This window comes from Ranitomeya variabilis, chromosome 3, assembly GCF_051348905.1.
Source record: "Ranitomeya variabilis isolate aRanVar5 chromosome 3, aRanVar5.hap1, whole genome shotgun sequence".
Classification (NCBI taxonomy): Eukaryota; Metazoa; Chordata; class Amphibia; order Anura; family Dendrobatidae; genus Ranitomeya; species Ranitomeya variabilis.
In genome coordinates this window covers 623,578,161-623,593,291 of record NC_135234.1, presented here as the reverse complement: position 1 = coordinate 623,593,291, position 15,131 = coordinate 623,578,161, and the positions used below count along the sequence as shown (strand labels likewise).

At 46.2% G+C, this 15,131-nt stretch overlaps 1 protein-coding gene across 2 annotated transcripts in view; it reads left to right on the top strand.

The window, feature by feature from the left end:
• Nucleotides 1–3,126: 3,126 nt before the first annotated feature.
• NCKAP5L (NCK associated protein 5 like) overlaps nucleotides 3,127–15,131 on the top strand; it is a 118,735-nt gene continuing 106,730 nt past the window's right edge. Inside the window, exons 1-2 of one of the 2 annotated variants that reach the window (XM_077297444.1) lie at nucleotides 3,168–3,235; nucleotides 11,966–12,030. The gene's annotated coding sequence lies outside the window, so the exon portion shown is untranslated. Of the gene's footprint in view, nucleotides 3,236–11,965; nucleotides 12,031–15,131 lie in introns of both variants that reach the window. The other variant, XM_077297442.1, reaches the window with a different exon arrangement.

Genomic DNA, 15,131 nt, shown 5'->3' with positions numbered 1-15,131 from the left:
ATACTGCGTGGCCTGTGTTATATACTGCGTGGCTGCTATATACTGTGTGGGCTGTGTTATATAGTAAGTGGGCTGTGTTATATATAGTGCGTGGCCTGTATTGTGTAGTGTGTGTTCCTGTCGTACAACAGTTTGTTGTGGTGTCTCCGGTTGGCGACGGTGTCTGTGAGATTCCACATCCTGGGCTTGTCTGGCGGCAGTTTGTTGTGGTGTCTCCTGTTCCCGATGTTGTCGTTTTCTTGCTGCTGCTGCTGCTTTTCTGTCATCCTCATTGGCGTATTTTCGTTTACGACCCATTCTAAGATAGAAACACAGGGAGATGCCGCCCATACAGGGAGACGCAGGCACACACCCTACACAATGGCGGCACTTGAAGGCAGTGGAGGACAATGATGATTCCAGAATTCGCGGCAGACTGTGCCCGTCGCTGATTGGTCGAGGCCGGCTGGCCTTGACCAATCAGCAAGGCGGGATTTCCGAGACAGACAGACAATTAGACCCTTAGACAACACAATGGCGGCACTTGACAGCAGTGGAGGACAATGCCCGTCGCTGATTGGTCGAGGCCGGCTGGCCTCGACCAATCAGAGACTGTGCCCATTGCTGACTGGTCGAGGCCCAGGCGGCCTCGACCAATCAAAGACGCGGGATTTCCAGGACAGACAGATGTCCCCGTAGTATATGGACAATGATGTTTCCAGAATTCGCGGCAGACTGTGCCCGTCGCTGATTGGTCGAGGCAACCTTTATGACATCATCATCGCCATGGCAACCATTATGACATCTACATCGATACTGTGCCCGTCGCTGATTGGTCAAGGTCCAGGCGGCCTCGACCAATCAGAGACGCAGGATTTCCAGGACAGACAGAAAAACCCTTGGACAATTATATATATAGATTGCCCGGCTGCAGCTGGGAATAGTTATATCGCCCTCACTGCAGCGTGCCCAATAGCAAGTACACGACCGGGCAGCCATTCTGGCGACTAATTATCCTAGGTGTTGTTCCCTGACTGACCTGAGGGTAAGGGGGCACCAGAGAGCTGCAAGTTCCAAACCGGAAGTGGGATATAAACAAATCCCTGAAGAAAGATCCGGAGCAACCAAACACCCCCGGTTCATGACAGAAATAAATCAAAAACGCATGTAATCCTCTCTTAAGTATAGCAATAAAGTTTAATTAAATCAAAATACCAAGAAGTATCAAAAACAAAGCAGCTTTATTTAAAGAATGACAAACCAGAGTGAAAAACTGCAGGGTCAAAAACGCGATATAAACGCATGTTAAAAAAACAGACAAAATTGCAGTGAAAAACCACAAGTACCCTCATTTAAATAATAGGCAAAAATTCTTCACCACCCAGTAAACAGAAGTTCATTGTGGGAACGAAGCCTAAAATGCAAGTGGGAAAGTATTTAATTGATGTCACAGCATAAAGTAGTTCACCCTGGGATGTGACAGTACAAAGACAGTGATGGTGCCGCACTTGGGTCACACAAATGGTGATACTGAGGTAGAAGAATGATACACAAGATCGTATAGTACAGGACTAATGCACAAAGAGACATCACAGAGGCCCATTCATGAAAGAGCTTTGTACGCCAGTGGTGATGAAAGGGTGTTCATGAATAAGACAAGTTAACTTTAATAGGCAGATGCCACTTTACGAGATCGCCACATGTAATCCGGGTCATGCACCCCAATGTGGGACTGGAGGAACATTTCTGGGTAAGAAACGCTGCCACATTTGAAGAATCTGAAGGGCGGTCATAACCAGGCTCCTGCTCACCACAGCTGCTCCCTGATGAAGCTACCCAAAACTAGTGATGTTAAGGCTATGTTTCCACAATGAGTTTTTGGGGAGTTTTTTTTACCTGCCCATTTGAAAAGAAAATCCAAGTTATCTATTTTACTTAATGGTCGTAGAATATCTGCAACATCAAAAACTCATCATGGGAACGGTGCCTTCAAGTCACAAATTTTTGTGCAAAATTTTGCGACTTTTCACACTCTTTTATGCTAGATAGGTGTAAACACGTAGGTACGGTTTCATCAAGCAGGTTTTGACCCTTTTTTGCCAGAAAAAGGATTGAAATGTGGCAACATTTTTGTGAAACTTAGGCTGCTTTCACAGCAGCGTCAGCACGGGGCCGTCGCTATGTGTCGGCCCGACGTGCCGACGCGCGTTCTGAAAGTAATGCCCGACGTGGGCAGCGGAAGCAGTCTTACGATGCCCCTTTGTAAGGTCCGGGGAGGAGGGGGCGGATTTTTGGCCATGCATGTGCGGTCGAAAATGGCGGACACGACGCGCAAAAAAAGTTACATGTAACTTTTTTTGTGCCGACGGTCCGCCAAAACACGACGCAACCGTCGCACGACGTTTGCAACATGTGGCCATACGTCGCAATGCGTTGCTAATGTAAATCTATGGGGAAAAAACGCATCGTGCAGACAACTTTGCAGGATGCGTTTTTTCAACTAAACGACGCATTGCGATGTACAGCAAACAACGCTAGTGTGAAAGTAGCCTTAGCTGTGCAAAAATGTTGACATTTGTAGTTCTTCCGAGCCTCGCGGTTCTATTGACTGATAAGTTTGAGTAATCACGTGACCTTCCAAGGGTTTTTTTTTTTTTATTGACTTGGGATCAATGACCTTTCTCCAGTGGAAAAAAATGGATGAGAAAAACAGATGTAACACGGATGAAAAACGGCTTGTTTCTCTGGAATGTAACAATTGACATGGATGTGTGACCACGCATGAATGCTCCCTAGCCGTGTACCCGGGGGATGTGCCATGAGAGGCCAGGAGGCAGAGCACTGCCGTGGGTGCATCCATCTCTCTGCAGTGAACCATCGCTTGGCCCCTCCGACCTCGGACTGCCATGCAGATACTTGTGGAGCCTGCCACATCCTTCCGATGAGCCCCTCCCCCATGATTGCCGCACAGAGGCCGGTACCTGTGTGGTGACATAATACATGTGTGTTCTGTACTGGTCCCCGCGCCAGAACTTTATTTGTGCAGACCCCCGCCCCTCCCCCAGGCTCCACACCTCCGGGATGGGAAACATCTGGGGAGCGCTGGCCGGGGCCGCCTCTCATTGGCTGAGCGCAGGGGGCCGGGGCCGGAGCTTTAAACCTGTGACGTCACAGGCCGCGGCTGCTCCGGGGACCTGGAGGGGATTCCAAACTGCAGCGAGCGCAGGGCGGCGGGGACGGCGGTGATCGGACGGAGGTGAGAGACTGGCGGGGGGCAGTGATGCCGGGCGCCGTCACATTGTGCGGGAGAGGCCGTGTAAGGGGGGAGTGCTGGGATTAGGGGGCACAGACACAATGCCAGGCACGGGCAGAGGATGTGAGGGGGAGTGGTTAGTGAGGATGGACCCTGCACACTGTGCCCATTGTGTGTCCAGCTGTAGGGTGCAGGTAGGCTGTCACTAGGCCATCACCTGGTCACAGCCCAGCCTGCACGGGGTACACCAGCCTGGCATCAGCACTGGGCCCAGCAAGCTGCTAAGCTCCGAGCCTGCACCCAGCTACAGCACAGCTGAGCTCGGGATCTCCGGCCATCTGCTGTCCACAGCCCCATTAATAGCTGCGGATTCTCCATCCCATGACCTGGGATAAAGCGGTGGCTCGGAGCGCGTCACTACATGTTCAGAGGATGCTAAATCTGCCTATAGAACGTGTTCTATCTTCTGCACCTACTAGCACACTGGGCAGCAATGCCTTTCAGGAGTTAGGAATATCTGTGTGAGGCCCCAGTCACACGTTTCAGGGCCATTCTATGGGTGCGTTCAGATGGTATCTTTAAGAACAGGGATCTGTCTGGTTTGATCCAATTTGGACACCAAGCTCACCCATGTCCATGAATTGGTCCATGATGTGGATCCATGTGTTCTCCAATGTAACCCACTGATGAGAATGGGACCAAACGATCTGTTTGACGTCCGGTGCTCGTGATCAAGATTTCCAATGCAATATTCGATTCTCATAATTTTACATCAGGCAACTTTTCTTTTCAGGGTGTTAAGGGGTTACCGATCAGAGACGAAATTGGTTGACCCCCGTCTTCATAGATCTGAATAGACAGCTGAGCTGGTCTTACGTTCACATTTGCGGTCAGCGCCGCAGCGTCGGGCGCCGCAGCGGCGCCGCATGCGTCATGCGCCCCTATATTTAACATGGGGGCGCATGGACATGCGTTGTGCTGCGTTTTGCGCCGCATGGCCGCAAGCGTTGGACGCAAGAAACGCATCAAGTTGCATTTTTTTTGCGTCCAACTTTCGGCCAAAAAGGACGCATGCGGCGCAAAACGCAGCGTTTTAGCGTGCGTTTTGCCGCGTTTTTGTTTGCGTTGTGCGCTGCGGCGCCGACGCTGCGGCGCACAACGCAAATGTGAACGTAGCCTAATTAGTGCTGTGTGTCCTGTGTAGCCATTGGGGCACATCATTTGCTATTGCTGAAGCCGGTGAGACTGGCCCTAATCGGCTGAGCACATGTAATTCGCTCCCCCCATTACTGTATATACAAAGCTGATTGAGGGGGCAGTGGTATTATTTTAGCCTTGCACGTCCATCATAAGAGATGGGGGCATAAATAAAAGGTGCTACCCAGGACCACCCATCCTGAATGTGGCCATAAACATTAGATGTCTTAGGCCACAGATTCCGTCTGGAGCAGTCACCTATCTAATGTCTAGTGTTTCCAGATGGTAGATCTCAGAGATGAAGGGATGGGGCCACATGCTTAATCCTTACATTTTCAGGGCAGATAAGCTGCTGCTGGTGATGTCTGGTAAAGACTAATGGCCCTTTTATATAAGCTGATCCAGACCGATCATTTACTGTGTCGACAAGCCGCACAGAGCAATCATTAATACAGTCCTTCTCGGTACTTAAAGGGTCAAGTTATGGACAGCACATCAGCAGAGTACATGGTCGATGTGCTGCCTATAATTTTTATGCATGGTTTCTGCTTATTGGTGAGATGATTGCCGGCATGTTTACTGGTCAGTAGTTGGGGACGAGCGTTCTTGTTTTCTGATTACTGGCTCCTTTAACTAGGTGATAACTCCCTCCTATGTTACTTAGAAAGATCCCAACATGCAGGTGTAAGGTGCGGTGGTGGGAACAGTGCTTGGCGGACAGCTGTCTACAGTGTATAGGCGCCTTGAGCACAAAGACATGTATGTACTGGTGACTGATTTTAGAGGGACGTGCTCTTTAGTCGACCTGTAAGCCATGTTTAATTATTCCCACTTATTAGAAGTGTTCCTGTTGCTTTTATTAAAGAACAAATATCTGTTGGTGTTATGATATGATGTAGGAATTCCCGAGGTATTTCTGCAATCTCGGTTTCCCCCAATGCCGCAGGCCAAGCTCTTGTGACAGATATAGGGAAGTTGCACAATAAATGGTTTAGGTTGCACTAGGCGGAAAGTTACCCCAAAAGCAGATGTTGTCATTGTTAACAGTGCCGTATTGTTGGCTGGCTGTGGGGGGAACAGCTGGGACATGATGGAAGGCTTATTTTCCGAACGGGGGAATTTCATTGGGCACCATCAATGGCTGCAGCAAATGGAATCCCTGCATGTTTAGTGGAACGACGCTGACCCATGCAGAGGTATTGGAGGAATTTGCTCCGTGTCATTATTAAAATGGAATACTAGGACCTTGGGGATCAAAGAGCCCTGAGTAATATGTGCGGTATAAAACATTGATGTCTTGTTTCGTATGCAGAGCATTATATTACAATGCAGGGTACTGAATAAGTAATGCATTCTGTGCACTGGGAGATTGCCATTTTTATGCACGTTTTCTACTAAAAGTAAATTGTTAAAGAGGAGCGGCCAGCATTACAGACATCTGTTTTAGAAAAATATTTGTATTCCCTATGAAGTAACTATTCTGGAGCATCTTTTCTTACAACGCTGTTCTTTTTTTACTCTTCCTTGAAAACAATGAATAAATTAACAACTGGGTGTTACTACCTGACAGGTCAAAGGGGTGTGTTCCTACAAGTCTGACTCTGCCAGCTGTAATTGGATAGTGTCAGACTGTATGGACACCCCCCCGACTAATAACGGGCTAGATGAGACTTTTAGTTCCGGTGCAGAACACGCTAATCTACCGCATAAGGACATGCATGGCTCCCACTGCGTCAGGTGATGACAACTGTGGTCTTTTATCGGGAGAAACATTTGCCAACTGCAGTTGATCCTGTTTTGCATAGAATTTTTACATTCCACTATAATTCATCATTTACCAGAAGTGCCTTCTGCAAAATGCTTTTGGATAAATGATCTCTTTCAAGAACAATAATAACATTGACCCAGATTCATCATTTTATTTTTTAAGTGACTTTTCTTCTCTTGTGGCATTTGTTGTCATTTTTAGCGCCAAATTCTTCAAAATAGCTCGAGGTGTTGAATTTTGCCCAAAATAAAAAAAGTTTTAGGGTATGTGCAGACAATCGGTAAGTGCTGTGGGTTGGACACTGCATACAGTACATGTCACCGCATAGTGGATGAGATTTCAAGAAAGTCAATGTTCACTATGCTTCCACAGACGCTCGCGGCTCACCAATGGAGACGACATGCAGCGCGGCTTTCCAGACTGCAGCATGTCAATTTCTCTTACTTTTTTCTGTCCTTTGCATTTTGTCTCTCTATTAGTGAAAAGTCACATCCTTTAAAATGTTGCACATTCGTAATCAACTGTGCCGAAATAAAAATCAACCAGAATCTTTACTCTAGCCTGGGATTGGAATGAAATTCGGCAAAAAAATGAGGTTAAAAATAAAAAATTACACTTCATGAATTTGTTTGAAACATCTGGATAAGCAGAGCTGTCGAGGGGAAAAAACAAACAAAAACCTGAAAAGTCTTTTGAATACATTATAGATGGCGATCATAAAGCTGGCCATACACTAGATAGATCTTGGCTAACCCTTTGTTCATCAAACTGCTTTCTTTTCCAACTGCTCCATACATGTGAATGTTCTGCTCAGCTGAGCATTCTTTTGTTTTCAATATAAGAGAAAGCTGCTGCCAGATATCTTTGCCAGTGGCTCAGGATAGGCTATTGAAATTCCAATTGCCCGATACTTCTCTCCCCCAAATTCAACCTTCAGGAGAGATTCCAGAAGCACCCATATGCAGCGGCACCAGGTTAATCTAATGACTGGCGGGGGGCAGTGATGCCGGGCGCCCTCACATTGTGCGGGAGAGGCAGTGTAAGGGGGGAGTGCTGGGATTAGGGGGCACAGACACAATGCCAGGCACGGGCAGAGGATGTGAGGGGGAGTGGTTAGTGGGGATGGACCCTGCACACTGTGCCCATTGTGTGTCCAGCTGTAGGGTGCAGGTAGCCAGCCTGCTGTCACTAGGCCATCACCTGGTCACATCCCAGCCTGCACGAGGTACACCAGCCTGGCATCAGCACTGGGCCCAGCAAGCTGCTAAGCTCAGAGCCTGCACCCAGCTACAGCACAGCTGAGTTCAGGATCTCCGGCCATCTGCTGTCCACAGCCCCATTAATAGCTGCGGATTCTCCATCCCAATACATTATAGATGGCGATCATAAAGCTGGCCATACACTAGATAGATCTTGGCTAACCCTTTGTTCATCAAACTGCTTTCTTTTCCAAGTGATCCATATATGTGAATGTTCTGCTCAGCTGAGCATTCTTTTGTTTTCAATATAAGAGAAAGCTGCTGCCAGATATCTTTGCCAGTGGCTCAGGATAGGCTATTGAAATTCCAATCGCCCGATACTTCTCTCCCCCAAATTCAACCTTCAGGAGAGATTCCGGAAGCACCCATATGCAGCGGCACCATGTTAATCTAATGTGTACGGGGGGCTTTTATGTAACGATGGCTTTTCTCAGTAATCTTGAGTAGCAGGACTCTTTATAGAACGAGACGCATCAGCTGAGAGATATATTATCATTAACTATAGTCCTGTGTAAAGACCCCCATAGTCTTTAGATATGTCAGATGAATGGTTGGCTGGCAGCTAACTTTCCCAACATACACAGCGGCGCTCGGCTCTCCAGTTGTTCCCATGTCCGCTTAAGGAGCTTCTGACAGACATTTCTGGTGGAGGCTTTTTTCCTGGACGTCCTCATCGTTCTGTTGGGGAAGAGTCAGGTGGGTCCCCCATACACACTTGACTGTTAACCACAACTGTTGGTGTCGGCAAGTTTTCCCAACATTAGTCTAATGTGTATGCGGGCTTTAAAGGGGTTGTCCATTACTAGGACAACCCCTTCTTGATCAAAATGTTTATCCACTTTAAAATAATAAAGCCTATACTCCCCTCCTGTGCCAGGGCTGTTCCTGCGGTGCCGACACTCGCTCTCCCGGGGCTCCCGTGCTGTTGTGACGCCGGTGCTCAATCAGCGCTGGCGTCACTGTCCCCGCCTTCGGACAGATCGAACATGAAGAGGAAGTCCTGGCAGCAGTTGCTCTCACTTCCTCTTCTTGTTCAATTTGACAAGATGCGGGGACAGTGATGCCAGCGCTGATTGGGCGCCGGGGTCACGTGTCACAACAGCATGGGGGCCCCGGGAGAGCGAGTGCCAACAACGCGGCAACAGCACCAGCACGGGACGGGAGTATAAACTTTATTATTTTATGGGGCCAAGCGTGGGAGTATGAGAAGAGGTTGTCCAAGTAGTGTACAACTTCTTTAAGAAGCATAAACCGTGGGGTCTACCCAGGCTCGGACTGGCCCATAGGGAAACTGAAATCCCCTGGTGGGCCCCAGTGCAGATCTGGGCCCACAACCCCACTTTATGCATAGTACTTGGCATAATTCACTTGATTTACTCTGTACAGAAAAAAATAGCATCTCGTCATTCATTAACCAAGCTACCTAGTTTAGTATTATTCTATAGATATATAGGTAAATTTGTAAATGCGGGGAGTGTAATATTTGTATGCAGGTGAAAAGTGGGCCCCCAAAAATCAGTGTTACTGGTGGGCCCTTGGCACCCTAGTCCGACACTGGGTCTACCGACCAGTTGTTGATACAGGGTCAATATGTTCCTCTCTCTCCCAATGCAAAGTTGTCCTTTTGATAACATATTCATCTTACTCCTATGTGCTAAACTCCTAGACAACCCTTTACATTACATTTACTTGTGGGATAACATTGGGTACAATTTAGACATTAAATCATGATGTTAAATGAGCGTCCCTTTATTTCTTCGTTGTTACAGTGACAAGAGCCAATTTGCTTGTAATGCTTTGTCGGGAGCTATTGTAAACGAGTGACGAATAAAAAATAATAAATTGTACTGCCATTATGCTGTGAGATTCTCTTATACTGTGCCTTATATCCTGTATTGATAGATCCATAATGCTTTAACAAAGCCCCACTGTTAGTATTGGAACACTTAGTTCAGTTATCTTGTTCGCCAATGTATACCACCCACATAAGTTTGTAATTAAGAAGCAGCCTATGTCGTCCTTGGATCCCCAATGTAATATAAATGTACCTTGCTGTCCGTCCGTAAAGGGAGGTGCCAGTCACCCTCTTCTATAAGCCGTGTATACCCAAAGAACACTCTTGGCATATGCTGGGTGCAGGCGGCCGTATCAATTCCATATAGCGCATGCGCCAAATGTGTTCATAAAATAACATGAACACAACAAATTGTTCAGCACCGCCTCTGTAATTAGATTACCATAGGTCCTCTGAAGTTTCATTCATTCGACCCCTTTAGGTCTGAGATTTTTGGGTAATACAGGTGCTATTACAGCAGGGTGAATCCAGCATAATACTACTAATATAAAGTATGTTTAGAGGCAATATTTTGGCATCTAGAGCCTTGTAAAGAATCCTAGGGCCGGAATTTATGTAATGAATCTAACTTTCCCACCCTCTTACACTGACCTGGAGCCGCTGGTTTGTTTATGATGCAAGTCATTTGGAATGTGAGTCCATCCCTTGTCCTGAGTCTGCACCCTTTCCTTCTTGGGCATTAATGGTTTGCTTCTTCTTACTAAAGTACATATTAGTATCCGCGTATTCCTCTTAATTTACAGACTGTAATAGATGTGGCTCAGGCCTCCTGGTAGAGATGGATGGCTGAATTGCCAATTACAGTTTTATATTTCTGTTGATGAAGCTAGACAAGAATCCCGCCACTCATTAAGGTAAAATGTAACCTCCACTCTTGACAAGAAAACCATTTCACTGTGCTTGAATCTTTACTGAAGCTAAGAAAAGAATAACCCTTCCATACTTCACACAGAAGTAAGCAGCTGCATTGTTACCCAGCTGTATAAACCCTTATTAGTTTCAGATGTAAGGTGGCACCTTCATCCATTCTAACACGACTAATGGAGACCAATTATTTTTACACCATAATGTAAATAAGATATATAATCTGCATGTTTTCTGCTTTTGATAACTTTGGGAGTTGTACAGTGATGTGGTGGCCTTATTCCCTTAGTAAAATAAGGCCACGTAGGCCGCATAAGGTAGACGTAACTGATCATAAACGTATTAGAAATGCGATTTGTGGGTTATGTGCACACAAATTGTCTTCCAGATGGGTTCCAGCACATAAAATACTTCCTACAAGTCTGACTATGGCCTCTCTGACCTTTCCGGCGCCTGCGCACTGCAGTACTTTGCTCTGCCCTCAACAGGGCAGACAAAATATGCCTGCGCCGGAGCAGCGGCGTAAAGACCAGAAGAGGACATCATGGAATGAAGATGGGAGGCACCGGAGCGGACCTGAGACACCCATTTGACCAGACCACAGCGGGACCGCCCCTGGGTGAGTATAATCTAACCTCTTTTTCTCCTCTTTCAGGTAACATCGGCGGCTTATCTACAGCATTATAGAATGCTGTAGATAAGCCCCTGATGTCGGTGGGCTTAGCTCACCATCAATTTTGGGGGTGACAGGTTCCCTTTAAGTTTTTTTTTTTTTTTTTCTTCCCCTAACTCGGGCACACACATATGTAAAAGTGTTTATGGCTGGAGTAAGATTTTGCCGAAGCACCGCCACTTGTCAGATGCTTCTTATTCATTTAAAGGGCCACTGTCACCCCCTCCAGCCGTTATAAACTAAATGCATAACACACAGTGCGGGGATGGGATTCCAAAGGTGGGTGACCGCACTGCCCGCACAGGCGCAGTCTGCAAGCCTGGCTGGGACGTCAGACGGCCAGAGCTTACTGCGCCTGCGCAGCACAGTAGTACACAGTGCAAGCGCCGGTTTTGAAGCGTAAACAGCGCTGAGGGGGCGGCGCCGAAAGCCACTGAAGATTGGAGTGACGGCAGAGTAGCGGTTCAAGCTGGGGAGTGAGGACCCGCCTCCCTGGCTAACGACAGGTATTTTGGATAAGTTTCAAAACGCTTTATTTTGGGAATACTTGAACCAAAAACTAAAAGAGCCACCTTGTTAGAATGCAGCATTACTGCTGCACAAGGTGGCTCTTTTAGTTTATAACGGCTGGAGGGGGGTGACAGTGGCCCTTTAAGATGTGTGCACCTCTTAGCATCTGACTCCCAACATGCAACTTCATCAAGACCGTCGTTTTTCACACCGGTCTTGATGAATCTGCTTCTTTGTCAGCTTTTTTTCCAAGTTGAAATTTAAGGTAGTGCAGTGCAGGGGATAGCCATTGGCAAGGTACCAGTCTTCCATGCCCCGACAAGCTACATAAAGGTTGGGGTCCTGGCTGGGTGTGTGGGCTTTGTCTAGAGGAGCATTACACCCTTGCAGGCCAGGACGTATGATGCAGGTGACTTTGGCTGGCCAGGACAAGATGGTGTAAAGTTCAATGAGGGAGACCTCTAACCAAATATAAACAGTCTTTTACTGAAAATCAACTTGGTGGGGATTAAGTACAATAGATAGCGGGTGCATAATTTCACGAACATTTCCTTTGTAACATGGAGCATCCTATTCCTCACACACGGTCTCTCTCTTCTTCTTCCAGGCTTACTTGTTTCTGCCCCTAAGTTCTTCTGCCTTCACCACAACCCAGCACAGTACTACAGTCCAGTAAGTGAGAGTCCAGTCTTCAAACCGCGGTTCCACGTCCTCCTTTCTCTTAGAGGAACTAGTTTGCCACTATACTTAACTTCTTTGCTTGCTGACCCCTTGGAACTACCACCTGGGTCACTCTCTTCGTCTCAAATTCCCAGGTTTGTCCTGACCTGATTGTTGCCTTTCTGCCTGGCAAACTCGGGACATACTGCTAGGTGTCTCCGGTGAATCACCCTGTCATTATATCACTTTTCCTTTCTACACTCAGAATCTCCCTATCCACTACCTCTGTCTCCTTTCACGCCAGGGATACGCACATCACATGGCTCTGCCGACTAGCCATACCTTTGGGCTGCTTCTGTTTCATGCTGGCCCTGATCTGTCTTCCTGACAGGAAAATGTCTCTGTCTGTCCCTTCTCCTTAGCTAGTCCCAAACATTATCCTTAGCTTAGCTGTATTTTGGGTAACCTACTGTCACCCAAAATACAGCAATACGCGTGTCTTCAAGGAGGAACGTGGGCAATATGTCCATTCCTTTACAGAATCGTCACCCGTGTAGCCTATAAAAAATGCTGCTCTGTTTCCTGTGTAGGATTATATGGTTGCTAAATGAGAATATGGTAGGTACAACCAAGATGTAAGGGGACTTATAGTGGAAAGTACATACAACAGCCAGTGTCAGGCAGCTGCTGCCAAGGCAAATAAATTATAGGGTGCGTCTAAACGGGCATAGATGCACTTATGTAATATTGTGTGCAGTTTTGTTTTGGGCACCAGTGCACAAAAGATGTAATAGAACTTGAGCTGGTTCTACAGTGATCAATTGATGTATTACAGTACCTAGAAAAGATTGAGGCTGTTTAGTTTAGATAAGTTAGCTGAAGTTTAGATAAGTCAACTTTATAACTTTTATATCTGTGGTCAACACAGATGTCCTTCTCATGGTCTTCTTAAAGGCACCTGTCACCTCGTTTTTTCAGTATGAGATAAAAATACTGTTAAATAGGGCCTGAGCTGTGCATTACAACAGTGTATTTTGTGGACCCCGATTCCCCACCTATGCTGCCAAAATACGTTACCAAAGTAGCCGTTTTCGCCTGTCAATCAGGCTGGTCTGGTCAAAAGGGCATGATGTCTTCCCCCAGATCTTGCTTAGTTTTCCGTTGGTGGCGTAGTGGTTTGCGCATGCCCAAGTGCCGAATCCACTGCACAGGGGAGTTAAAAGAGCGCGATGTGCACTATTTCATTGGTGATCGTGGGGGCGGCCATCTTCCCTTGGCCGCGCGTGCGCAGAAGCGGCGCTCTGCTGGCCGCGGCTTCAGGAAAATGGCCGCGGGATGCCGCGCGTGCGCAGATGGAGATAGCGGCGGCCATTTTCCTGAAGCCGAGATGCGAACTCTGCTGTAGCACCATGAACTAGATTGATTAGAATGTGCTTTATTTGTAATGTGGTTAAGGTTACTAGCTTTTTGGAGCTAAGGAATCAATTTATTCAAATTGACTTACGGTATTTGGAATGTCACAGGAATGATTTTCCTTTTCCATAAAATGACTCCTGCCTCTTGGAGATTTGGACCTTTCTTTGGATCAACGTTGCAGGAGATTAGGATGACCTGATCAATGTGTCTTTTTCTTTTTTCCTAGTAACATTGATAAAGGTTATTCCACCTAGGATTAGGATTAATGATCCAAATCCTTATCAAAGTTTGAATTTGGAGAAGTTGTTACCTACAAGAAATTTTGGTCTTTGGGTGCAGTTTGTTTTTTTGGGGAAAAAAACACCCATACCTTTCCTGTCCTCACCATCCCTGGTTCCACAGCTGTGTCTCTGTTGCTCCTCCCAGTGTCTGTGTGGCAGAAAATTGGTGATGCTAGCGGCTGTTGAGTAGGGCGAACAGTCTAGATGGGCAGTGGTGGACTGCATCCAATAACAGACACTAGGACCAGCGATGAAGACACTGCACTGGACCTGGGGTGAATTAAATATATAATCTGTGCACAGGGACTGGAACAACATTATAATAAATACTTGGGTATACACAGGATAAACAGCATTATTACTGTTGTATGTTATATCAGTATGACATAGTGGTGTAAACTTTGTACAGAACTACTTTCACATAGACATTTTTAAGTGTATGAGCTTTTTTCATGTTTCCGGCTTAAAATAACAAATGGATTTTCTTAAAATAAACAATGGCAAAATAAATGTCTTCCTACGAGCATTAAATGCTACAACTAGGTTTAGAAAAACAATGGAATAGCTTGTCGGCATGCTATCATTTGATCTTCCTGCGCCGTCTTTGTATACTCTGTGGGGTATCTTTTTGTGAATGGATATTCTTACAATGGAAACTCTTTCAGACTTATTATTCTTTAATGGTAAAATAGATGTTTGCTTGATTATAGAGATTAGCCAATGACAATAGGGAAAAAAAACAATGGAGCCTCTAGTGGAAAAATCACCCTATATAGCTCATAAACCATCTGTTCAGACCAGCACTATACTATGTGTACTATATATACTGTAGGCTGCTGGATCAATAGTCCTGTTCACACCGAAGCCACAATTATTGCACCACAGTTGCGACAGTTATTACGGGGAGCTCTTTAGTAGTGCTCATCAGTGTATGCATGGTCCGGGCTGCAGCTGATATGTTCCCATTGTACAAGGACTAGCAGGGATCGGTGATCTCTTGGGGCACTGGAGACATAGTCCAGTGTAATCTCGTGCTCACAGTGAAGAGTCATAGTTTGGCACAGGGTGCTCAGTCAGTTACAGGCCTTTCATCTCGGCAGGGTAGCTGGAGCACGTAGTTGTGTATGGAGTTAATTAGTTACCATAGTGATTAAACTTGAGGAAAAGCAGATTTATGGAAGGAGATTTAATGTTCACATTCTTACATGGACAGTCTCCGTCTCAGTAAATTGCAAAGAGTTTTTTTTTTTTCTTAAATTTGGCAAAATCATGTGTACAATGTAATGCTTACATGGAAAGTCTGACATATTAAGGCTAAAGATAAACCACTTCTTGCTTGAAAAAGAATGGGTTATAGTGCGGTGACAGTCTTATACCATATGTTGAGCCATCAACTTTACGGACTCGTTCCTGTGG